This window comes from Camelus dromedarius, chromosome 6 (genome assembly GCF_036321535.1).
Source record: "Camelus dromedarius isolate mCamDro1 chromosome 6, mCamDro1.pat, whole genome shotgun sequence".
NCBI lineage: Eukaryota > Metazoa > Chordata > Mammalia > Artiodactyla > Camelidae > Camelus > Camelus dromedarius.
This window is the reverse complement of record NC_087441.1, coordinates 1,652,197-1,676,188: the sequence shown is the minus strand read 5'-3', so window position 1 is coordinate 1,676,188 and position 23,992 is coordinate 1,652,197. Positions and strand designations below refer to the sequence as shown.

The 23,992-nt window shown below is 56.1% G+C and overlaps 2 long non-coding RNA genes across 2 annotated transcripts; both read right to left on the bottom strand.

Moving 5' to 3' along the window:
• Positions 1-6,552: 6,552 nt before the first annotated feature.
• LOC135321571 (uncharacterized) lies at positions 6,553-9,888 on the bottom strand. The gene is made up of 2 exons (XR_010381429.1): positions 9,373-9,888; positions 6,553-7,729 (listed from the first exon to the last, which is right to left on the bottom strand). It is a non-coding gene; the product is annotated as an uncharacterized LOC135321571 (long non-coding RNA).
• Positions 9,889-14,726: 4,838 nt separating this feature from the next.
• Positions 14,727-19,032, bottom strand: LOC116154486 (uncharacterized). Its single transcript, XR_004138448.2, has 3 exons — positions 18,988-19,032; positions 18,667-18,726; positions 14,727-17,428 (listed from the first exon to the last, which is right to left on the bottom strand). It is a non-coding gene; the product is annotated as an uncharacterized LOC116154486 (long non-coding RNA).
• Between the last annotated feature and the right edge of the window lie 4,960 nt (positions 19,033-23,992).

Here is a 23,992-nt window from a genome sequence, read left to right as displayed (position 1 = left end):
TTCCCAGAAGACAGAGCGACGAGCTCTGCTCTGTCAGGGTCCCCGCCCCTCCCCCATTCTCCCGTGGGTGAGACCCACCCCTCACTCGCTTTCCCCTCTGGAGCGCGGTGTGTGCCCGCTCTCCTGGTGTCCAGGTGAGGACACGTGTGTTCACGTCTGAGGGTGCACAGCACGCCTGGGCCGTGAGCTCACGCAGAGCATGTGGTGCTGGGGCTGGGCCTCCCTGTGGTGCCTGCAGACCAGAGTCTGCTGTTGAAGAATGGCGGTCTCCTTCCCTGGCTTCCGCAGCCCCCTGGTTGGAAGGAAGGGTCCCACGCCGGGAGTTTGGCAGCCACGAGAGATTCCTCTTCTACAGAGAAGGGAGGGTCTCGCCCTGGCCAGGCCACCATGCTGCCCGTCTGGAGGCCGGGATAACCCGTGAATGATGCTCGGCGCCACCCCTCCCCCTCCCTGGCACTGCGTACGGCGGTGGCTTAGCCTGGGAACTTCACAGATTGGTCTTGGATGCTCCGAGCATGCCGCAGCTGCTGTGACGGACCTGACAAATGGGGACTCTGGGACTTGGCTGCTGTAATTAAGATGCAGTGGGCCCAGGTGAGCAGCGGTGTCCTGGCAGGTGGCCGGGAGACGGGGCTCTGCCCCACCCGCACACTCACGCTGACGCTCCTGCAGCCTTTGCCCAGAGATCTCTGGGGACACAGTACAGACAGGTGGGTTTGTAACAGAAGTGCTTGGCGGCCCCCACTGCCCTGAGCCGCACAGCTTTCTGGCCGCGCGCCTGGTCGGTTCGTGGGCACCAGGCTGCTGGGCCAGGTTTTATCCCCATTAAGTCATCCCCACATTTGGTTGAGTTTCTCTGAAAGTTTCCTCCCCCCTTCACTCGGGCTCTGATTCTGAGACCTTCCCTTAACCAGAGATGAGAATCATGGAACCTGCTGTATCTCCGAAGCCTGCCTATACAGTGTTTTTCGTTATTTCACGGCATATCAAGGCAAAGATGAGTAACACCAAAGACAAAGAGAACATTTTTAAAGCAACCAGAAAGAAAAGACACACTGCCACCAAAACGCAATGTCACTGCAGTTGGACTGACACCAGATCACGCCAAGAACCACACTCAGATAAACCACTGTGCAACGGCGAGAGAGAGGACACTTCCAGACAAAGATCCGAAGCGCTCCCCCCTCCACGGAATGACTGCGGAACTTCATTCAGTGAGAAGAAAGTTAGAACCAGAGGAAGGATGGGGTTTGATGGGAATAGGGAGCAATGAGATATATAAAAATGATGGTAAACATGAATAAACATGGACAGAGACATTCCTCACAGTAATAACATGAACCGCAGTGACTGCAAGGCGGTTAATAACAAGATGAAACGAGACCAGCACCGGGAAGATGGGTCAGGGGTGCAAGCTCGGGTGTCCCCGTGTTCCGGAGGTCGCGGGGACGGACCGTTTACCTCAGGTCTTGTTGCGTGGGGCGGGCTTGCTCTGATGTTTAGGGGCAGCACCAAGGGGCTAGATGGACAATGTGTGACTTCTAGCCTCCGGAGGAAAAAGGGGGACAAGGTAAGCGTGATCATTTCAGTAGAGTGCAAAAAACTAAATCTGAAGAAAGGTGAGGGAGGTCACGGTCAACAGAAACACCGACACAAGGCCAGGAGGGTCGAGCTTGGTGGTAGAGCACGTGTTTAGCGTGCACGTGGTCCTGGGGTCCTGGGTTCAGTCCCCAGTACCTCTGTTAAAAAAAATAAGTCAGTAAACCTAATTACGTCCCTCCAAAATAAAAAATAATAATAAATAAAAAGAAATAAATGAAAAAGAAATGCCGACAGGAACTGCTCACGGGTAAGTCCCAGTATGTGAGGGGCGCAGGAAATACACAAAGTGAACTCCCTGTCAGGAGAGACGGCCGAGCCCCACGTTCTCAGATCGTCACACGGAGCCACGTGGATCCGAGGCAGCAGAGCCGTCTTGCAACCTGGGCCTGGGCAGTCGGTGCCCTGCCTGGAGTTTCTAATTCAGACGTCTGAGGACCAGGCTTTGAGAAACGACTGTAATCACGGGACAAGACCAACGATCCGGGTCTGCGAATTTGCAGGGTCACCGTGCACCAGGAATTTGTGTTCCATGTGCTGACTCGGACAGAGGTGATTCCCCCCTCCTCCTTTTGGCACTGAGCCTCCTGCAGCCTCGTGGGCCTGGGGGCACAGCCCTACGGGCTGTTGCCCAGAGGGGCTAAGCTCTTTGCTGCCGAGGAAGCCCCACGGAAGTCCGCCCGCCCCTCCCGTCCTCCCACGGGCTTGGAGAGGACGCAGTGACTCCTAGGGATGCATCCAAAAAAGACTCACCTAAATTCACAAAGATTTATGCACACAGATGTTCACTGCAGCATTTTCTTATAATAGCAAAAGCTGGGGAAAACCTGCATGCCAGTTGGCAAGGGCTTGGTGGGCAAGTGCTGGTCGAGCCCTGCAACGCCGCTGGGCAAAGGACGAGAGCAGACGTGCAGCTGCTGGTGTGGGAAGGCGCCCAGGACACCTCACTGAGCAGGAGAAGGTGCGAGGGTCGTGTGCATAACAGCACCCAGGGCTGTGGGAGTTAGGCTGTGCTCTAGCCTTCTGCGCTTTGGGCACAAAGCAAAAAACAGACGGAACAGGAAGGATATTTGCTGGCTGTGAATGTGGTTCTTTGAGTAGAAGGCGCACCGCGCAGCGGAAATGGACATTTTTATTTTCCAGTCTTTTCCTGCTTCTCCGCGGCTTCTCCCCCAGGTTGTATTATTGTACAGATAAGGGAGAAGCAATAAAGAGATGGTTCTTTTTTAACTGTAAAGCTGTCTTTACATGAGTTTTTAAATTGCTCTTGGCCTTTGTGATAAGAAAGGATTTACCCTGACACCTCGGGCTTTATCTGATCTGTTTGTCTACCCAGAATTTTCAGGATTATTATGTTACACAACTGAGCATTGCCAAGTCCTTCTGTCTTGGGTTTTTTTTTTTTTCCTGGCCGTTTTTTCGGGGAAAAGGGATGTGGGCTGTGAAAAACCCACTTGGCAAAGGATTCTTTTTGTGTCGGGAAAGAATTCGTTTTGAATATACACCACAGGGTGTATAAAGCACTCGGAAATTCAAAGCTCATTCCATTTATCATCGTTTTTATAAACAAAGTGATAAATAAAACTAATGAGATAATTTAAATAGCATCTTTATACCTTTACCACCCTGGCACCACGAGCAGCCTGTCCTCTGGAGAGGTGTGGGTGCTGGATGAACAACAGGAGGATATTCACTTGTCAAATCGACACCTGAGGCAAGGCCATCAGGCAGTCATCCCAAAACTGCCAGCCCCAGTCCTCTCGGAAACACCATCCAGCTGCCCACGGGCTCTTCCGGGCTGCGGCCCCAGGTGTGAGTGGTCCCACTCCTGCTGCTGGGAGCTCCCTCTTCCTTCCCTCCCTCCCTCCCTTCTTTCTCTCTCTCTTTCCTTCCTCTCTCTCCCTTCCTTCCTTCCTTTCTTTCTTCTCTTTTTTTAATGAGGCTTTGAAGGGCGGCACTAATTCCCAGCAGGTCAGGGGCCATGATGCTCACAGCTGCTGCTACGGGACTCCTGACATGCCCCCCCCCATAACTCCGCCCCCACCGCAGGAGACTGAAGGTGGGGCCGTGGTTAAACGTGTGTGAAGCATTCACAGTGTCTGAGCACTCTGGAGTCACTCTTTATTTGATGCTACTGTACTGCACAAGGTAATGACCACTTCCCCTTTTCCAGCTGATGAAATTGAGACTTAAGCAATGACAAAGCTTCTTAAGGTCGTGTGGCCAGCTCGTCCACATGGAGGGAGGGCTGAGATTGGAACCCAGGCATCCATTTCTGGAGACTGGGGGCTTGACCGGGGCTCCAGTGCATCCAGGAGGGGTCCCAGGTGGTGAGCAGTCTGGAGGAGGACTGGCTAAGCACTGGTTTAGCCTGTCGGACAGGGACATGTGTGGGGGGCAGTCGCCACCTGCCCCATCATAGATGTTCTGGAGTTTGTGTGGTGGATGTGCAGGGACATGAAAGACATGGAAAGGTGGTGAGGGGGCCAGAGCTGTGTGTGGCGAAAGGAGAGCGTGCAGACCACAGAGCAGGCCCAGGAGAGCGGGAAGCGGGGTGGGGGAGGAAGGACATCGGGGCCTCCTCCAGAGACGGCCGCTGGCCAGAGGGAGGAGCCAGGCCCTGGCCCACGGACCGTCCAGGGGAAAGGCCACATGGCCTGGTCCAGCAGGGGATGGCAGCCCGGGGGCTGTCCCATCTCCTCTTGCAGAGACCCTCCTTAACCGGGGTGATCTCCACCCTGCGTCAGGGACAGGAGCAGAGCGGGAAGGACTGAGCACCCGAGTCATCAGGACACGCGTCCCTGCCCTCGAGGCAGGATCCTGCACAGGGGGTCCTCTGCTCCCGCCCCGAGTCTGGGCCCTGCCCTCTCACAGAGCGGTCCAGGCATAGGGCAGGGGGCCAGCTGGGGCCCCTTGGACCTAGTCCTGCAGAACCCACGCTTTTCCCAGCAGCCCCCAGGCTAGGGGTGGGGGAGACTGGAGAGGCCCCCAGACCAGGTGCTAGGCGGGGTCTCTGCTTCGGCTTCGCAAGAGGGCCCCAAATTCCAGGGACCCCGGCACCTGCCTTTTCATGGAGCAGATTCTTCAGTCTCGGGTTCTTCTTTCTCTCCTCCATCAGTCAGAACACAGGCGAGGCTGCTCCTCCCGCACTTCCCCGCTGCTCCCTCCGTGAGCGCATTTTCTCCCTGCTGACAGAACCCCAATTTTGTTCTCACTTCTGTCTCCTCCCCACATCATCTCACCCTCCTGAGGCATGGGTCTGAGCCTGGTGGCATCAGAAACCCCAGGAGGCTCTGGGCTTCCCCCCAGTGTCTGGGGTCCAGAACCACCAGTGAGCTGTGGGCCCCCGGCAGGTGCCCCTCTGGGAGGAGTCTGGGTCGTGCGGGCAGGACGCTGGTCAGACTGAAGAGGAGGAGGCCCACCCCCAGGCTGGGGCCGGCGTGAAGGCTGCCTCCCCGCCCGGCTGCTCTCAGCCTCGGACTACAGGGAACACCGGCCTCGGGATGAAGAGGTGGATGACCGATGGCGTGCTGATTCCCAGCCTCTGCAGCCACGCCTGCCCCGGTTTCCTGATGTGTGAGGTCATGCATTTCCTTTTTTCTTTTAAATCCAGTTTGAGTCAGAGTTTCTGCTTCTCGTGGCTGAAAGCAACACCGATTTCCATTCATGGCTAAAACCCACTGCCCCGCTTTCCTGGAGCCGTGAAAGCACGTGTGGTCCAGCCTGAGGGGGTCCCGGGGATCACCTGCCAACCGTTCCCAGCCTTCCTGGTGGGATGAGCCCCAGACCGTGGGGCCCTGACTCTGAGCTCTGCGCCCCCCATGGACAGAAAACCCATGGACAGCTGCTTCAGTCCCAGTGTTCTTCATTTAAGGTGTCTTGGAGAGGGTAGCTCAGTGGTGGAGCGCGTGCTTGCCATGCACAAGGTCCTGGGTGCAAACCCCAGTCCCCCCATATACACAAGTAAACATAATTACTCCCCCCCAAATTAAGATGTCTTTCTCAGGAACTATCAGCACACTGAAGTGCTATTACTTGGCGTGTTCAAGTACTAAGTGTATGGTTTTGTCTCCATGGTTATTGAGCTTTGGGTCTGGAAATAAGGGTTTATGGATCGCAAAAAAGGACATCTTGCCTAACCTTATAAATACCACCCCCATTAGGGAAGTAATAGTCGAAACACTGTAAATGCCCAGAAGGAGAAAAAAAAATTACATACAAAGAAATAGCAAATTAAGATTATCTTCAGCTTCCAGCACACCACGCTCCACAGCGGCCTGTGACGAGGCCTGTACAAGACTTCAAGGAGGAGGAAGACGTGACCCCCACACCCTGAAGCCAGTCGGGCTTGGATTCCTGTGTAAAGACAGGCCTGCGCATTTAAACCATGTCCTGTCCTTTGATCAAAAAATATAATCTAGTTAAAAGCAACAGGAATCATGTCAAGTCCGCAAGAACTGACAAAGACACCTTCCTGGAAAAATCCGCTTGAAAATACGCTTCAGCCGACTGAGATGAGAAGCAGGAACTGGCTCGAGAAGGCAAGATTCACCCGCGGAAACACTGGCGAGGCCACGGAAGCCAGTTTATTGAGACAGACTAACTAACTAACAACCTTCTGCACCTACCAAGTTCCAAAAACAAAAAAAAATCTACACAATAAAAGTGACAACAAAACCATCAGGAACAGAAACCCCAGATTAAATGCACAAAAGCCGGGAAGCCAAGGCAGAGGGCTGAGCGTGGGGGCAGGGAGGAGAACAGAGCCGTGCATGGCCCTCCTCCTGCACACGTGCACACTCACACGCGCACACACGTACAGGACACACACCCGTGCACACGCACACGCACACGTACATGCACACAGGCACTCGCACACACACGCACACACGCACACACACGCACACGCACACACACGCACCTTTAAGGAAACAAGCTGTGAGAAGTAAACTCTTCAGTTTGGGGACATGTTTTATTCACACTTTGCAATTCTCAAACTTTACTATTTTTTCGCAAAATTTCAGCCATTTTTTCTTACCACACACAGCATCATTGCCTTGGAGTTTTCCTTAAATTGATTCTTTTTAACTTAAAAGCCTAGTGCAGCCTTAGGCCTGCAGTATTTTCTTTTCCCGACACAAATCACAACAAATAACTGGTCAAATACAGGCCTTACTGCACGTGTCCCTGAAGCTGTTTCCTGTAGTGCCAAGCCTGTGTCCCACACTCGGGAAGAATTTATCTTGGAAAATATTGATAAATAATGTTTGATGAGTTTAATTTATTCTGCTTTTACTTGTCATCGATGCGAAAGAACATAGATGGTTTTAGCTGCATGTGGTTTTTGAAATATGAGGTTTTAGAAGCAGAACTCACGACCCTTGTTAGGGATTACATGCTGAAAATGCACACAAACTCGCAGTGAAACACAAAGGGCTAGAGTCTCAGTGAGATTCTCTCTGGTGGCTGCTAGAGAGAATGGGGACCCCCCCACAGCTTGTCCCTGGTGGGGGCCTGAGCCCAGCTGGTGTGCGATCCGGGTGGGCGTGCTGGGCGTGTGAAGCTGACACTGAGCCCCCAGCACAGAAGGGACACAGCGAGGAGCAGGCCTGGTTTCAAAAGCTGAGGAGCTAATTGAGAACACAAGATGTCTATAAAAGTCCAGCAACTTCACTGAGAGGCAGGACGGCAGGTGCCAGCCAGGTGGTGGAGGCGCGGTGACAATATTGTCATTAAAAAGCCAGGGACCCACCAACAGTGGGCTTTCTGACATAAGTTTACTCATAGGAAGAGTCTCTCAAACACACACGAAAGGCCCACCTGCTCCGTGCGCCCGAGGCTCCTTCAGAGACACTACAAGGAGTGAGGCCGGCTGCCCTGCCGCCATGGTGGGATGGGGGGGACCCCAGAAGCAGAGCTGTGAGCCGGGGCAGGCAGCAGCTCTGGCAGGTTTCGGGAGGGAGGGGACCCAAACACAGGCCCATGTGCCTCCCTCTCCGGATTCCCAGCAGCCAGCATGGCCTGGAGCCCCTGAAAACTGCTTTCTTTTTCAGGTAAATGCATTACACATGCGGTAGGACTGAGGGCGGCACATTCCTGGGACGACGGCAAGCAGTGACGTCCACGGTACCTGGAAAACCAGCCGAGTGTGAACCACTGTTTAACATATTTGTTCTAAATAAGCTAGTGAGGCACTCTCTAGGGACAAGTGCCCAAAGCACCCCAATATGCCGGCTCAGGAATGGTTAGTGACAGTTTTTTATGTACAAGGAGCTTTATTTTCAAAAAGAGTGTGTTCTTTGGATGAAGGGGAAAGGCACTCTGGATACCTCAGGTGGCCCTACAGCTTGGCTGGGAGGCCATCAGGACGGACCGCTGGGGGTGTGTCCCAGCATCTTGGGGGGGCGGGGGCGGCGCCCTGACGGGCTGACAGCCTCCCGGTGGGGCTGGTCCCGGGGCTGAGTCAGTGCTTTCTGTCCACTTCCCCTTCCAAATCGCTCCTGCCTCCCGTCCCCTCTCGGGGGAGGCCTGGCCAAGGGAGGAGGAGTTCTCGTCACGAGGACGGGACCAGAACACTGAGGACACAGGGTTCAGAAGAATTCTCTGGGCCCGCAGCAAACCAGCTCTGCCTGGTGGCCCGGTGTCGCCATGCGATGACTTAAGGCTCTCCAAGTCCTTGCCCGTCTCCTCGCTATGAAACTCATCAGAAAAAAAGAGGGAGCGCACGGTGACCTCACTCCAGGCTCAGTCCAGCTTCCGTGCCTCCGTCCAGCCGCACTAGTAACGCGAACGCGCATGGAGCCGCTTTCCCCCGCGAGCGCTTCGTGAGTACCGAGCTGGCACCGCAGGAAAGGAGTGTGAGCTGTGCTCACGGGACGCACGAGACACCCCCCCGCCCCCTCCGGGTGGAGGGGGGCGACACGGCTACCCCAGGCCCCTCGCACTCGGGTCCCCACGGGCCCCGGTCACGGTCGCCGTGTGGCCCACATGTCAGGCAGGTGCCAGCTGGGTTTTAGTGGCACCAGAGCCACTTCAGGAAGACATAAGAGCCCCTTTCTCTGCATTTCAAGGAAAAGCTATTAAAGAAACACTCACTTATGTAAATCCTCACATCTGGAATTTGCATAAAACCAAGGAGGAAAAGTGGAATTCTGGAAGGTGGTGGTGAGTTTAAGTGTAACGTGAGGATTCGGGGGATTTGGGTACTGTTGGGAACTTCCCTAATTGTCACTACGATGACTTCCTTAGACACGAGATAAAGCCCAGCAGGACACAAGCAAAATTAAGCAGAAATGTCGGGTTTCTATGCGCAAATTGAATAATAGGCATTGAGTCTAGATAATTGAAATTTCTCAGTGAAACGTGGACTGCTGAATCTAATCGATGATTTTCAAAACTGAACTTTCTAAATTCAAGCTGATTGCAAGCGGTGTGTTCCGCCAGGTCCCCTCAAAGCCGTCTATTAATAGAAGCTCAGAAAGAAGTGAAGTGGTGACGAGTGACAGCAGGGGAGGGTTAGGTGCTGTGGCATCGCGGGCAGCCAGGCAGGGGTGGGCGGAGGCCTCGGCTCCACACCACCCTCTGAAATGGGCGTGACTACTCGGCACCCATTTGCCGCTGGCTGTTGTGGGGCTGTGCTGATTAATTGTGGGTGGGAGATGTCCCTCCCTGGGCAGGGGGTTCCAGAACACACTTTCCCTTTATTTCTTCTCTAACCCCCTCCTTGTAAACCTTCCTCCTTCAGTGACTTTCCCAGCCCAAATAACTCCTTACTGTACGCGGTCAATCCGGCTGGAAGGTGTGTTCGTTTCCGTGAACAAGCAGAGCCCCAGTGTGATGGCAGGCGCGCCACCATGGTCCTGAGAGGCAGGACTCCCCCCTTTTAGGGGCGAAGCCCCGAATCACAGAGCCGCCACGGCACTGGCGGACGAGGGGTTGGAATCCAAGTCCTTCTTCGCTTTCCATGGCTTATTCCTTTGTAGCTCACTGGCTGAGTTCGCGCTTATGTGTGTATCGCCCTCTATGTGCTGGGCACAGCTGTGAACAAAACAGAATAGACCCTCCCCTCAAGGCGCTGACAGTCTAGCAAGAGAGACAGATGAAGACAGTGAGATGGACCCACGGGACGGGATGTGGGGACACACCCCGTAAGGCCGGGGAGGCCTCACCACGAAGGGGCAGCTAAGCAAGGACTCGAGAGTGGGGAGGTTAGCACAGGGATACGGGGGAGGGTCCTCCAGGTGCGGGAGCTGAGGGCCCCAGGTGGGAGCCCACAGGGGCACGAGGTCCGCGTGCAGGGAGGAGGGAGAAGGGCAGCAGAGGAAGGCATGGGGAGAGGGGGAGGCCGGGAGGGGGCCGGGAGGGGGCCAGACCGGTGTCAGGCCCTTGGCTTTCATTCTGAAAGGATAGAGGAGCCGTTGCAAGTATGCCGGCTGCTCTGCGGAGAGTCAATTCTCGGCAGGCAGGACACTTAAACAGTGATACAGAAGTCCCTTAGAGCACTGCAGGGGGAACGACAGTGGTGGGAGGGGTGGGTGGAGGCTGAGGTCCAGATCTGAATTTTGAAGGTGGAGCCACTTTCCTGGAGACTGGGTGCGGGCGTGAGAAGGAGGGACCCCGCAGGCTCCAGGCGCTCGGCTGGGCACGTGGCGGGGATGCTGGGCCAGGCTGCAGGTGGGCCGGGAGCCCCTTAGAGCCACCTGTGAGCTGTTTGGGGGACACGGGGGGAAGAGAAGACTGCCCGGAACCCAGACGGGGCGGGGGTGGGTCCATCAACATCCAGAGGGGAGGAGAGAAAAGAAGGTCTGAGGACTGGTGAGAGGTCAGGGGCCAGGGGTGAGAGGTCAAGGTTGAGGGAGGGTGGGCAGCCAAGGAGGCTGAGTGTCTGAGAGGTGGCACCACTTGGGGGAGGGCCTGGGGCCAGACCCCAGCAGTAAGTTTCATAAGAGGAAGCCAGAAACTGACCTTTACAGAAATTACCTTTAAATTTTAAATTATTTAAAATACACTAAAGGGGCCTCCTCCAAATACAGCCAGCCCACAGAGCCATCATTCTGCAAACCCTAGTCAATAGTCGACCTGTAAACGCCGGTTTAGTAGCACAGGAGTCACATCCAAAGGAGGAGAGGCGATAATTTCACACCATTGTCTTCTAGGAGTGACGTCCGGTGGAGAAGCACAGGAACCAAGGAACGTCTGCCCCGTAGAACAACACCTTGGGGAAAAGGTAAGTGGACAAAATTCTGACAATTTCCACCAACAAACCTGAAGTGGAAAAGAAACGACCAAAGGGCAGTCTGGGAAAAATAAATAAAAAGGGCCTCTGGGGGCAGCGCTCTGCCCGCCCCCAGCCCTGAGCCGTGGAGCCCGGGGAGGGCAGGGGCAGGGTGGTCATGCGGGTTGACCAAAGATGGACAGTAATGATTTCTGGGTGACGAGATTTGGAATGAAGTTCTGCCTTTCGTGGGGACAGCATTCTCATAAACACGATGTTACTTTTGAAAGACAAGGAGAGCGGGCCTCTCGGTGCCGTGGCCGCGGCCTGGCTGTCCTCGTGCTCGCCCGGGGCCTCCCCTCCCCACACGTCCGTGCGCTCGTCACGGGGCTGACCTGTGAGGGGAGAGCGCTCCCTGCTCCACCTCGTTTTAAACGCAGAATCTTGTCATCACCATCCAATTAAAATAATCTGAGAAGGCACCTCAGCGTCAGAAATGTCCTTCCGTTGAGCAAAAGGGGGTCATTGCCGCAGTGAGGTCAGGGGTCAGTGAGGGGGTGGCCTGGCTGAATTGCCGTGTTTAGAACCAAACAAAGCAGAACCGAAAAAGGCCTTTGGTCAAGTAATTACGAGGCACCCATAGCGGCCCGGCCTGGGAGCCCCCTGAGCCGCCTCTCTCCTCTGCCCTCACTGAGGCGCTCGGGGCGGGCGATGCCGCCGGCGGCACAGGACACGCTCCCCCGGGGCCGGCGGGCCCCTGGCTCGTGCAGGCGCTGGGGCCCCGGGGGGAATGAGACCCTAGCTGGGCCGACAGCCGGGCCGCCCCGGGAACAGGCCGCGGCGTGGACGTGTTTACCACAGCCTGGGCGGCCGCTTCTCTCCTGGGCAGCCCAGCTGAGCCTGGAAGGACAGGGGAGGGGGCGGGTGGAGAGAAAGGAGACCCTGCGGAAGGAACAGGGAGCCCGAGTGTCTCACTCGGTCAGGAGCCCGCTCCCAGCAGCCACCACTCTGAGTCCCAGAGCCAATCTCTTCCTTTGGGTCACAAAATCCCTACAAGTTAGAAGCAGAAACGTGTCTTCTGTGAAACTAGCCTTCCCAGCTCCTGCTGCAGGGATGGCCGTGTAAGAAGCTGTTGGGTGGGGCTTCCAGGAAAGTTGTCTAAACATGGCTGATTCAGCTAGATGGAATGCAGACGTGATAGCCACAGCCACAGCAGACATTTTGCAACTGTGAGGAAATTTGGAGCAGAAAGGAAAGGCCTGGATCCCTGATACTGGGAGAAGGGAAGTGTAACAAACCAGCTCTAGACAGCCTACCTCCAGATTTATTTTATGGGAAAGAAAAATAAACCATTATCTGGTTAAAAATCTCTCTTATGCATGTTTTCTGTGACGTGCAACTGAACCCAAACCTAAATGATCCAGCTGAACATTTTTATTGAAACATCAGCTATTCATTTCCCTGAACTCCTACAGGGTTTATACTTTGCACTAAATAATTTAGCCCTGAGTTATACGTCTGTATATTATTAACTAACTGCATGATAGATTATCCCTGCCTTGCCACAAGACCACACGCTCTGTGCGTGGAAGTGAGCCACGTGCGTGGCCTGGCTGGATGGGCTCACACTGTCGCTGAGTCCAAGCTGGAATTTCTTACCGCACGGCAGGCCAGGACGTAGAGGGATGAGTTGCTGGGGCAAGGAAGAGTGACTTCGCAAGGAAAGCCCGCAGACTGAGAAGATGGTGGGCTGGTGTCCCAAGGAAGCATCTTGCCTGAGTTAGAATTCATGCTTCTTCTATGCAAAAAGGGAGGGGCTAATGTCAAATATTTCCTGGTCAACCTCCGGAGGGGAACTGTTCATTTCTCCCTTCCTGCAGTCCTTCACAGGTGGCCTGGTCAGGAGGCTTCCTGTGAGCTAAACAAAGGAGTTTTAGCTGAACACTCACTACCTGGGAGGCAGGGTTCCCAGAGATGGGCCATTATGTCTCATTTAAGTGTACAGGCACCTCCCTTCAGTGATTAACTCGTAGCAAAGCAACAGAAGACAAAGGTTAACGTGAGAGAAACAGACCCACGTGGAGTCAGACTCGCTCTTCCCTCTGACAGCCCGGCGGCCTCTCCTCTCTGTCTTCCTGTTCGTAACCAGTGTGTGGGGAGCAGGGAAAGCGAGTCGCGCCGTCTCCTCTTCACCTCGGGACAGCGGCGTTACTCGCGTGTGCGACAGATGAAGCCAGCTTCAGGCGCTGGTCCACCTGCTGGGCAGACGGAGCCCAGGACTCTGGCCGCCGGCCCCTCCGCCCCAACGCACTGCTGGAGGGGGGAAGAGTTCAAATCGTCTCTATTTCACTCTTTCACCCTTGATCTGAAACGGACACCAGCCTGCTTCCGGTGGCGCACGTCCCTCATTTCTCAGAAAACACCCCAGCAAGAGCAACAGGGGTGTTTGTGCGCGGTATCCCCCCCAAGCCAGCTCCCCCCGCAGACAGCAGTGAGTTTATCTAGCCTCGCCGCCCCCTCCCCACAACACCCAGCTGCAACTCGCCGTCCACCTGGGAGCACACTCAGCTGGAAGGTTCTGGGCTTCCTCCCTCCGCGTCTGCCCTGCATCTCCTGAAGAGAAGTGGGAAAGACAGAGAACCGAGCCCTGCTTCTCCCCTTCCCCACTCCTCGTCTCACACCAGCCTCTTTGCAAGCCCCCAGACCCACTCTTGACCGTCTCCACCTCGGCTCCTGTCATGGTCGCCCACCTGCACCCCTAAGGTGCTGCAGACCCTGGGGGACAAGACCCGAGGGTGTCAACCCTGTGTTTCCCCACAGGGCAAAAGTCAATAAACCATGTGTCCTTTTGAACTAAACGCCGCCACGCCCTGGGAGTGCACCGCCAGCTACGGGCAGCTCAGGACTTCCACCTGGTCTGGCTCTGACCCTAGAACATGCTTTTATCATCAGCATCCTCATGATTATTATTGGCTGCATGGAGCTCCAGGGTGGGGGTTTGCTGCCAAGTTTAGCTGTAATAATAGCTCTTGGAGCAGGAGTTCAAATTCTTTTTCTACATCATCTTCCGTGATCACTGACATCGACTGACAGTGTCTGCCCCCAGGCCTGGGCAGATTTACAAGATGGAAGAGAGGAGCATTATTGCTGACTCGGATGGATTCTTCTAAAACACAAGGGAAAGGAACTAAAACGAGAGAAAATCCTTTAAAAACAGAAGCAACGCTTGCTGTAATGATTTCAGTGGGGTGACTTTCGCCCTGCTTTTGGCAAGCCGTGACCCTGTAGTGAATCGGGGTCCGGCCATCACCACGTCCCCAGCACCATATTCTGGCAACAGAACCCCTCTCTCCCGTGGAGAACCGACTCAGGGCAGAACCCAGGTCCCCCCAGAAACCACGCACTGGGGCCACAGGCTCCACCGCTCCAGCCGCCTCGTGAGTTCAGGGACTGGCCGTGGGGTTTTCCGCCTGAGGCTTCCCTTTAACCCTAGGAAGACAAAGGCCTCTATCTGGGCGGGGTTATACCTGCAGGTGTTTACTGATGAAACAACAGACAAGGAGCGAGGGCAGAGGTCAGGGTTGCCGGGCAAAGAGCAGAGTGGAATTTCAGCCGGAGAACTAATACAGGCCATCCTGATACGAAAAAGTTATTCATCCTTCATCTGAAATTCAAATGCAGCTGGGTGTCCTGTTTTGGTTTGGTTTGGTTTGGTTTGGTTTCTGTTTTTTGCTAAATCTGCGGTCTTACCCTGGATCCGTCTGTGCCTGAAGCCAGCACGCCCTCGCCTTCACAGGGAGCAGCTGGGTCTCTCTGTCTCACCAGTGAAGGAGCATTCGCTCATCTGTCCTTCTGTGGAGACAGAGCTCTTCCGTGAACACGCAGGAGAGGGGAAAGTCGTCCCAGGGCCCACGCGCATCAGCCCTAAAGGCAGAGGGTGCGCTCCTGGTCTGCTCTCTTCTCCTGTAGACGGAGGAGCACTGGATCTCCCCAAGCCGGGGTGTTGGCAGAAGTGGGGCTTTGCACCAATGGATAGAATGGAGGGTCCCGAAATGCCTCCCAGGCGGGGCTCTCACCGCAGTAACAAAGCACCCCAAAACGTCATGACTTAAAGTAACAAAGCGTTAGTCTCAGTCTCTGCGGGTGCACTCCACTGGGCGGAGGCCGCAGTCCTGGAAGAGCTGGAAGGTTCCAGGCGGTGCACTCACAGACCCATGGCTGAGCCCGGCTGCCGGCGGTGCAGAGCCCCCCACTCCTCCCACCTCTGACTGGGTTTCTCAAGCTGGCCTCTGAGAGGGAGCGCTCCAAGACTGTGACAACTCCAGGCGTGTTCTCCAAGTTACACGGTGCCCGCTGGTCAGAGCAAGGCACAGATCCGAGAGCTTTTCTCTGTGTATGTGGTGCTTCCATAAAAGTCTACTGGAAAAAAATTAAACACCACCAACCCTTCGTGGCCCCATTTATCAGTCCTTCATTTCTTTGCCTTTTTTGGGGTCTTGCTTAGGAAGGCCTTGCCTGTCCCTGAAAACTGAAATACTCTCTCATGTGTTTTCATTCATCAGTTTTAGAATCTTTCACAGCATTCGTTTTTTATCTGAAAATTATTTTTGCAAAGATTGTGAATTGGAATCTAATTTTCCCCCAAATAGATGAATGATTATCTCAACACCGTTTATTAAATAATCTACAGTTCCCCTTACTCACTTGAAATGAGTCTGGACTCTCCTTTCCGTGCTGTTCAAATGTTTTCCCCCCCGCACCACCCTGGTCCAGACAGCTGTTCTCCGTGTCCCTGTGTCTGGGAGGGCACGTTTCCCCTCTTAGCCCTTTTTCAAGGTGCACATGAGTGCGCCTTGTCACACTCATTGGTTTTACTGATCTTAAACGTTTTTTCAGCAGTAACACAAGAGTCTTTCTAGTAATTTACCTGTGACTTGTGTATACTGCACATAGAGCAATTTCTGTTAAATGTTCTCAAATCCATGAGCTTCTCTGATTTTTCACAAGCAGCAAGTTATCACCAGTCTCCATTTTACAAATGTAGACACGCAGAGAGGCTGCCTGGTCACCTTTGGTCACAGCAACCAGACTACCAAACAGAACTCAGGCCTTCAGGCATCTGGTCTGCCAGGCCCAGGGCCGCCCCACCCTGCCCGTGCCCACGTGCTGGGCAGCACGGCTGAGCTCTGCTTCTACAAACCCTCGAATGAGATGCTCGCCACCGTCTCACCACCTCTTTTCTGGTAGATTGTGCTTCACCCTGGGTCGAGCTGGGCTCTAGGCAGGAGCACCCTGGCACAGAATGAAGCCCTTTGGCCCCCATTATCTGCCCTTCGCATTCCTCCCTGGTTCCGGTTCTGAGCACAGAATGTGGACCCAGCCCCCTCAGGTCTCCCCCAGAGGCCTGTGAGGCAGGCAGGCATCCCTTCCCCACCCCACCCGCGTGGCTGGGGTTCACTGAGCTGAGGCTGAAAGCTGCTAGCGGATCTAAAATCCGTCTGGTTAGGAATGTGGGGAGGAGACGCTGGGTGACTGGCAGGACAAATTGGAGCCCCATGTGCCAATTCTCTTCTCATTTGCAAATATATTAGTGAGAGGCCCAAAGCGGTTGAGGCCAGTTTTGTGAATCCAGCCTCACAAAGAGAGACCCTCATTTTAAAACAGAAATGGGAGATTCCAGATTTCACAGCTGTTTGTTGAGCTAGAATTTACCCTGAATTCAAAAGAAGAAAGGAAATCCTGGCTCAGGAGGGAGATTTTACAGGACAATACCTTCCCAATTGGGACGGGACAGGCTATGATTGAGCGGATAATATCAAAAGCTCTGATGTCATTTAAGGCTGACACAAAGCGTTTGGCCGAGGGCAGCGCCTCATTACTGTGGCTGAGACAGAAAAATGCTCTCTGTCTTTTTATAAATGTCAGTGTTTAGATAATTTTAAAAAATAAAAACTCCCAGAACATATTTCTCAAATGGTAATTGACTACAAATCAACCAACATTGTGATGAGACATTCAGAAGTGCCTACATCCCTGCGGGATGTGGGGGAGGCTGGAGGGGTGGATTCCACACAGAAACGGGTCCTTTCTTTCCTTCCCTGTCTCAGCTGCTCGGTCCTCTTTCAAAGAAGAAATGAAACAGAAAACATTCAAAATGTCTCATACATTAGGCCATCAGGTTCATCCTTTTGGTGAATAATTACCCAGCAGCCCCCACGCTGCAGGTGCAGTCGTGGGCTCTGCAGACGCGGCTTCCCCTGGACAGAGGTGGTTGGGAAGACCGGCCGCGCAGGCACGCTGGCCGTGGACCCTGTGGCCCCTGCCCCACCTCCTCCCCACTCGGGGACTCCTTCCTCTGGGTCCTGTGACTGAAGATGTAGCTCTTCAAAGGAGGTTTGGGACCCCGGGCCTCTCGGTCCAGCCACCCAGACCCCAAATCAGCTGAGAGGCCGGTCTCTGCTCCTCCACATCTCCATCGGGGGCGGGAGCTCACGCAGCCAGCGTCCTGGCGGTGCAGCGGGGCGGCCACTGCACAGACGCAGGTGCCTGTTCAGCCCTGGGGCCGCGAGCTCCCCGGGCCTTTCATCCAGCTGTAACGTGGCACCGCGGATGCCCCTGCAGATGGGAAAGCGGATCAGGACCTGAAACAGGGTATCTCGCTGAAGGATGTGTGGGTGTGTGTGATCACCAGGGACTTTTTGTCTGTCCAGCCTCACCCTTTCTGGGAGTCCCTCCCTCTGCTAATTGACCTGTGGTCCCCCTGCCTCTGTGCCTCCAGTCCCCCACTGGAGGTCGGCAGGCAAGACCCAGCCAGACCCACTGGGAGTGTGCTCATGGTGGCCTTGTCCCCACGAGGAGCGAGGCTGCCTGAGAGCAAAGCCAACACAGAGGCCGGTGGAGGGGCGGCCGACCCCTGCCCTCATCTGAGCCCACACAGCCCTTCCCTCTCGAGCCAGCTGGACTTGAAGCCTCCTGACCAGTGTTTCCCGCTGGCGAGGAGCAGGCCCGGGATCTGAACTCTGTATTATCCAACCCCGCGATCCAGAGCCCTAGCTGCGCCAGGGAACCCTGGTTACCCCCTCCCCGGACTCCACGACCCACCAACTGCATCAAATCAACGGTCAGTTTGCGTCCCAGCTCCTCTCCATCAGACTTCCCACAGTCATACCCTGTGCTCTCACGGGCACAGGAGAGGACATTTCGACACCAAGCGGCTTGTTCCAGCCAGAGGAGCCCCAGGGAGGGTCCTGCAGGAGCAGCTTGTCCCACGGTGAGCGCAGGGCCGCCACCGTGTGGACGGGCGCCCTCGCCGGTCCCTCCTGCTCTGCGGTCCCTGGGCTGTTCCTTCTCAGCCCCTCAGCTGCGCCCGTCCCCCGCTGACCTCTCCACACCCCGTCCCCGGTCACCCCGTGCCCTCCTGCCCTCTCCTTCAGGAATGTTCACCTAAATGCTGATGGTCAGGGACTGCAGCTCCAGATCTCCTCACCCAGCTTCACGCCACGTTCACAGTCCCTACCCACCCCTCCTGTCCCCTCCCAGTCGCCTCGAGTCCTGCGTGGCCAAACCTGTGCGTCATCTTCCCTGACCCAGCCTGCTCCCCTGTGTTAGTGCTGGGGCATCAGACGCACAGGTGTTGGAACCAGAAGACACATGGGCCCAGGTCTCCCTCCCTCTAACCCAGTCGGAGACCACATTCTGACAGTTCTCCATCCTAACAGAAAACCAACTTCACTTCCCCTTTCTCCACATCCACTTTTCTCAGGAACAGTCACCACCACCTCTCCTCTGGGCTGCCTGCGTCCTCCATCATCACAGCCCCCGGAGGTCACCTGATGGGGAAGCCATTCACTCACAGGCGGTTGATGGTTCAGGGACGCTTTCCTGGGAGGGGCCTCAGCTGCTCGATGACTGAGCTGGAAAGGAACGCGCGTGCCTGAGAGCAGCCCTCCCAGGCCTTTGACCCAAATCCAGCCAGCATCTGACCTGCTGACTGTGCGCAGGACCTCTTCAAAAGGCGTGTGGGCTCGGCCCCACCCGGCCCGGGTCCGGCTCTGCCCACGCTGCTTCGCGGCCTCCCTGCCCTTCTCTCACTGTTTGCACAAGTGTGGGCTCTCTGACCAAACACTTCATTTTAAACAATGGCCTAGATTCATCCCTAAGGGACTGGCACTCACCTACTGTTTTCCGTCTTTGAACTCGATGTCCTTGGACCCGGTCGGTCATTGAGCAACTTCCTGCAGGACCGCACCACCCCCTGGGGGGCAGGGCTGTTTAACCCTTCTCACCACAGCCCTGGCAGCCACAACAAACCCAGCTTCCCAGTGCCCCGGCCCCTGAACTCCCAGTGCCCCTCGGCGATTTGGGTTTAATTACAGCATTTTCAAAGACAGCTTCCCCGTCAGCCTCAGACTGAGAGGCAGCCCCGTCTCCCGGGCACAGCCGCAGCTTTGGGTCCCGGGACCTGAGCGTAAACCAGCGGGTTCCCAGGGCCTGACAGGTCGCCCGCTACAGCCGGGGTGGGCCTTATGCTCAGCCTGCAGCCTGGAGAAGGGCTTACTGGCCCTTTGGGGATGTGCCCTCCTGATGTCCCGGCTCCCGGGCAGGGGACGGAGGAGGCAGTCTGCAGAATCCAGCCCAGAGAGGCCCGGCACCGGCCAGCCGCCCTTGGAGGGATGTTGTGGGCCTGATGGTGCAGGCTCCCCAGAACCAGCGCCCGTCTGCACCCCCAGGAGAGGAGGGGGCGGGACCAGGGCCCACCCACGGCACTGATGGCCCTGACAGTCCTGGTGCCGCACTCCCTGGTTAGCAGCCAAGGACGTGCAGCTTCATCCAGGCCCCACGCCTGCTCGAACCGGAGCCCGCTGTGTACCCAGTGCCCGGAGCCGGCTGGCTCACACCCACCGGTGAGAGGGCCTTCCTGCCCTGAGCTGCGTCTCAGCCTTTGGCTCAGGCTGGCGCCTCCTCTCCCTCAGGACTGCCTCTGGATTCTCGGTGGTGGACCTGAGCTGAGAAGCTCGAGTGGGGTGCAGGGGGCCTGGGCGTGGCCAACTCCAGAAGTAAGGACTCGGCCCCTTGTTGCCCCGCACAGTGGGCAGGGCCAGGCTGGGGTCCTCCCCGACCCCACGAGCACACTCCCAGGGTGGCCCAGGAAATTTCGGGAGAGAGGGAGGTTCAGGGTGTCAGGAGAGACCTCGATGGGGCCTGCGGGAGCCCCTGACCCCAGGAATCAGTGCCCTGCAGGTCTCTGCATCCGCAGCGGCCCAGGGCCCTCTGCCTGGCGCAACCATGGACTCCTCACAGTGGCCCTATTGCTACAAAAGGCCACCATGCCGATGGGTAAACTGAGGCTTTGGAGAGCTAGGTAACAAGGCCTGGGCTATGCGGCGAGAGAAGGACAGGCTGGGGCTCGTAACCCGGCCCTGTGAGTCAGGAGTTGGTACCACCCCGCTGCCTGGGCGGCGGACAGACTAGGAGCTTCTGGGGACCCTGAGGAGGGACAGCCCCAGTCAGCTGGTTCCTGGTGGAAGGGAGATGCTTCCTCATGTCCTCCGTCCCCCAAACCTGCTCGTGGAGCCATCTGTGCCCCTGATACCACCAGCAGATGCCCAGCTCCCATGGGTCCTCCTGCTGCTCGGCCCTTGACCCCAGCCTGTGGCTCCCGCCCTGACCCTGCCAGCCCCCTGGTCCTTAGCACTTTGCCCTGCTGCCACCAGGCCAGCGCTCGTGTCATCGGGCTTATTGTGTGAAGTGCTGTTTCATGAATTCTGCCCAGGGAGCAGGAAGGGAGCGGGCAGCCTGCTTCCTGCCCAGCGTGCCCGTCATCCACACTCAACGGGACGGGGTGCAGGCTCCACCAGGCCAGGGGGGCACTGGGTGGTAGCGCCGCGCTGCAGAAACCGAGGTCAACGAGCACCCAGCAGTGCAGACCCTTCCTCTCTGCCGGCCGCGAGGGGTCTGCAGGAACCTCCTGTCAGCCCCCAGGGCTGTCGCCGGGCCGCCTGCCGCTTTGTGCCACCTCTGCATCTGCGCAGCACCAGCAGGAGGCAGCCCGGGGGCCAGGCCTGGCCACAGAGCAGGAAGACCCAAAGGCACGCTGACCTCTTCACTGCCCGCTCAGGCAGAGGCCACCCCTGGCGCAGGTCAGCCCACGTCCTCATGTCTGCACTGTCACCGGTCCCCTGGTGGCAGCCCTGATGTGTTTCTCCCCCAAGCCCGCTCCCTCCTGAGTATCCAGCCTCCCGGGTCTGCGTGGTCCCTCTCCAGTCCGCCCCCCTCTAACCTGTCCTCCCGCCACCTCTGCGATCCTATCCGGCCCCAAAACAAAGCCCATGGTTTAAGGGCTGGAAACCGTCCCTCCTCCTCCTCCGCGCAGGGAGCCCTCAGAGGCTCACGCTGGGCCATGCACGCTCCGTGCCCTCATCCCTCCCCGTCTCCTCCCGGCTGGCTCCTTCGCTCTCTCCTGTCTGCACAGGTCAGAGACCCCTTCAGCCACCTCCCCCTGCCCCGAGCACGTGCGCACTGGAAGAGGGTCTGGTTCTCAGTCGCGTGAAGGAGGGGCCTTTGGGACTTCGGTTCTAAACGTCATCTAGGGCTTCAAAAAGCCAAAATACTAATCATCTCTTTGTAGTGCGTACAAGGAATGTTGTTAAAAAACAAAAACCCAGCTCTCTGAGGACTTTTATCAACTCTGCTGAGTAACGCGGGTCACACTCCAATTATGGAGAATGTACTTTTCATACTTAATTGCAGTGGGAACTCACTCCCAGTCAAAGCGACGGTCATGACTTCACAGGGAACCAGTAAATGTGGATTGTTTTTAATAAAACGAAGACTGGCAATGCAACTCCATCCAGCTGCAAACACTGGTTATGAGGTGTAGCCACTGATACTGTGTCATGTTTAGAAATTCTTTCTATCATTAGTCAAGAAAATGTCTTTAATCATACTAATAAACTGTTTTGGAGAGTAAAAAAACAGAAAACAAACAAACAAACAAACAAAACACCTGCCTCACTTCCGGGAGGCTGCCTGAAGAGCCCCTCTCCTGGGCTCTGGAACGTTCCAGGCCCCCCACCTCTGGCAGAACTCACCACACCCTTCATCAGTGAGGGTCTGCGTGCTGGTCTCCCCGTTGGGCTAGAAATCTCCCCAGAACAAGGGCCAGGTAGTGTCTATGTTTGTCCATCCAGAACTAGACCTGCGCCTAGAATACGATGTGCCTTTAATAAGTGCTTGTTGAGTAAACAGCCGAGAATGTCACCTCCTGACAGAGGCACAAGCCCCCGGGAGTCTGTCTCCGCCTTTACACAGAGAATAATCCCTGAGGGAGGCTGCCCCATCCGTCAGCCCCGCCCTTCCCTCCCCACGGGACACGCCCTCTGGTCGGTGGGGGTCGTCAGGGCACGAGGCAGCCCCAGTTTTAGATAGGAACCCTCCTCTTCTGCCATATTTACCAGCGTGGACGGTTTTGGTGGGATTTACATGCATGGTTTATATCGTTAACACGAGAGTTGTTCTTACTGTTATATAGAGAAGTACAGTACCGAAGAGGTTTTCCAAAGCAAAGGGCCTCCACGGGAGCATCACTGGTTAGGGGTGGGTGGCCGGACGACCGGGGCCCACGTGCCGCGCAGGCCGGGCTGCGGTGCCGAGTGTGGCTACCGCACCCGGCCCTGCCTCCTCCCAAGGCCCCACTGCCCGCCGCACCTGGGTGAGTCTCCAGGAGTCAGCCGGCCCCGGTCCTCCCGGACCCCCTGCGCGGCACAGGCCAGCTCTGCGAGGAGGAAGAACTGGAGGAAAGTGCTGCCTCTGCCTGAAACAGGCTTTGAGGTAAGCGCGGCCACAGCAGACACTCCTGAGATGAGCTGTGGACAGAAGCTGCGCAGACAGGCGCGAGAGCTGCAGTGTGGGTGTGGCTGCTGTGCTCTCCACGACCCACGCAGACGTGTCTCACGGACACAGCTGCAGCCGCAAGGGTGCCGGCTCCGCCCGAGCGCACGTGGCAGCCGCGGTCCGGGACTGGAAACCTGCTCTCTCAGATCCCGGAGGGCAGAGGCTTTGGGACGGAGCGACGGCTGCCCAGGCTTCTCATTTCAGAGGTGAAAGAGGCCGAGGGCCAGAAATGACTTGGCCACAGAAGGCCGCACGAACGGCCGCCCCCGGCCCAGGCTGCTCCCACCGCGGAGCCGCCGCCTGAGCGCATTCCGGGCATTCCACGGCGCCTCCGCGCCTTATCAGGGGGTTTGCTGAGGCTCCTGTTATCTCCTTCTCAAGTATCAGTGGCAGAAGTCTTCCGCCCTCCCCGCCTGTCCACCATCTGCAAAGAAACCCAGGACCGTGCGGTGACATCTCAGATAAGAGGGGTGGGGGCTGGAATCTTTGGGGCCCTTGTTTCCCTTCAAACGCGGCTGTAACGTAAGTGCACATATTCAGATCTTACATAGTAACGTCCAGTAAAATCTTACGTAGCACACAAGTGAATATACAATTTTTAAAATTATTTATTTAGTTTGTTGGGGGGAGGTGATTAAGTGTATTTATTTAGTGTTTTAGTGGAGGTGCTGGGGATTGAACCCAGGGCCTTGTGCATGCTAAGCACGCGCTCTACCACTGAGCTACACCCTCCTCCCTGTAATGTATATTTCTAAAAATCACTTTTATGTTTAAATCTTGAAGATAGTGAGAGTCCAGGCCAACGCTCTAGCTTCGCCACTGAACATGCACGTTAGCACTCCCTCCTCTTTCAAGAAGCGACTGTTTCAAAGGATAATCATCAACTGGCATCGAAAGAATTCGGCCTTAATCACCGAGAGAGCGCGTCCTAACCCCAGCCTCGCCCGCACATGCCCGCGGGACCTAGGACAGGTCACCCGGTCGCTCGCGGCCCAGGTCTCACGAGGTCAGCCCCTGCAGGAGGACACAGCCCCTCAGCTTTGGGGAAGCAGAGTTGTTCAGTCCCAGCTAAGAGGAAAACCTCCACTTTGAGAGAAAATATGTACCCTGTCTTTTCCACAAGGAATTCAACCATTAAAAGTCTGGATTTGCTAGGAAGTCTGCTGCTGCGCCATGGAACACAAGCCGGGAATCCCCTGAGCGACACGAACCAGGAGGGCCAGGACTTACAGCCCCCGTACTCCTCCGGGCCCTTGGCCTGCACATCCCAACACTCACAGCTCCACC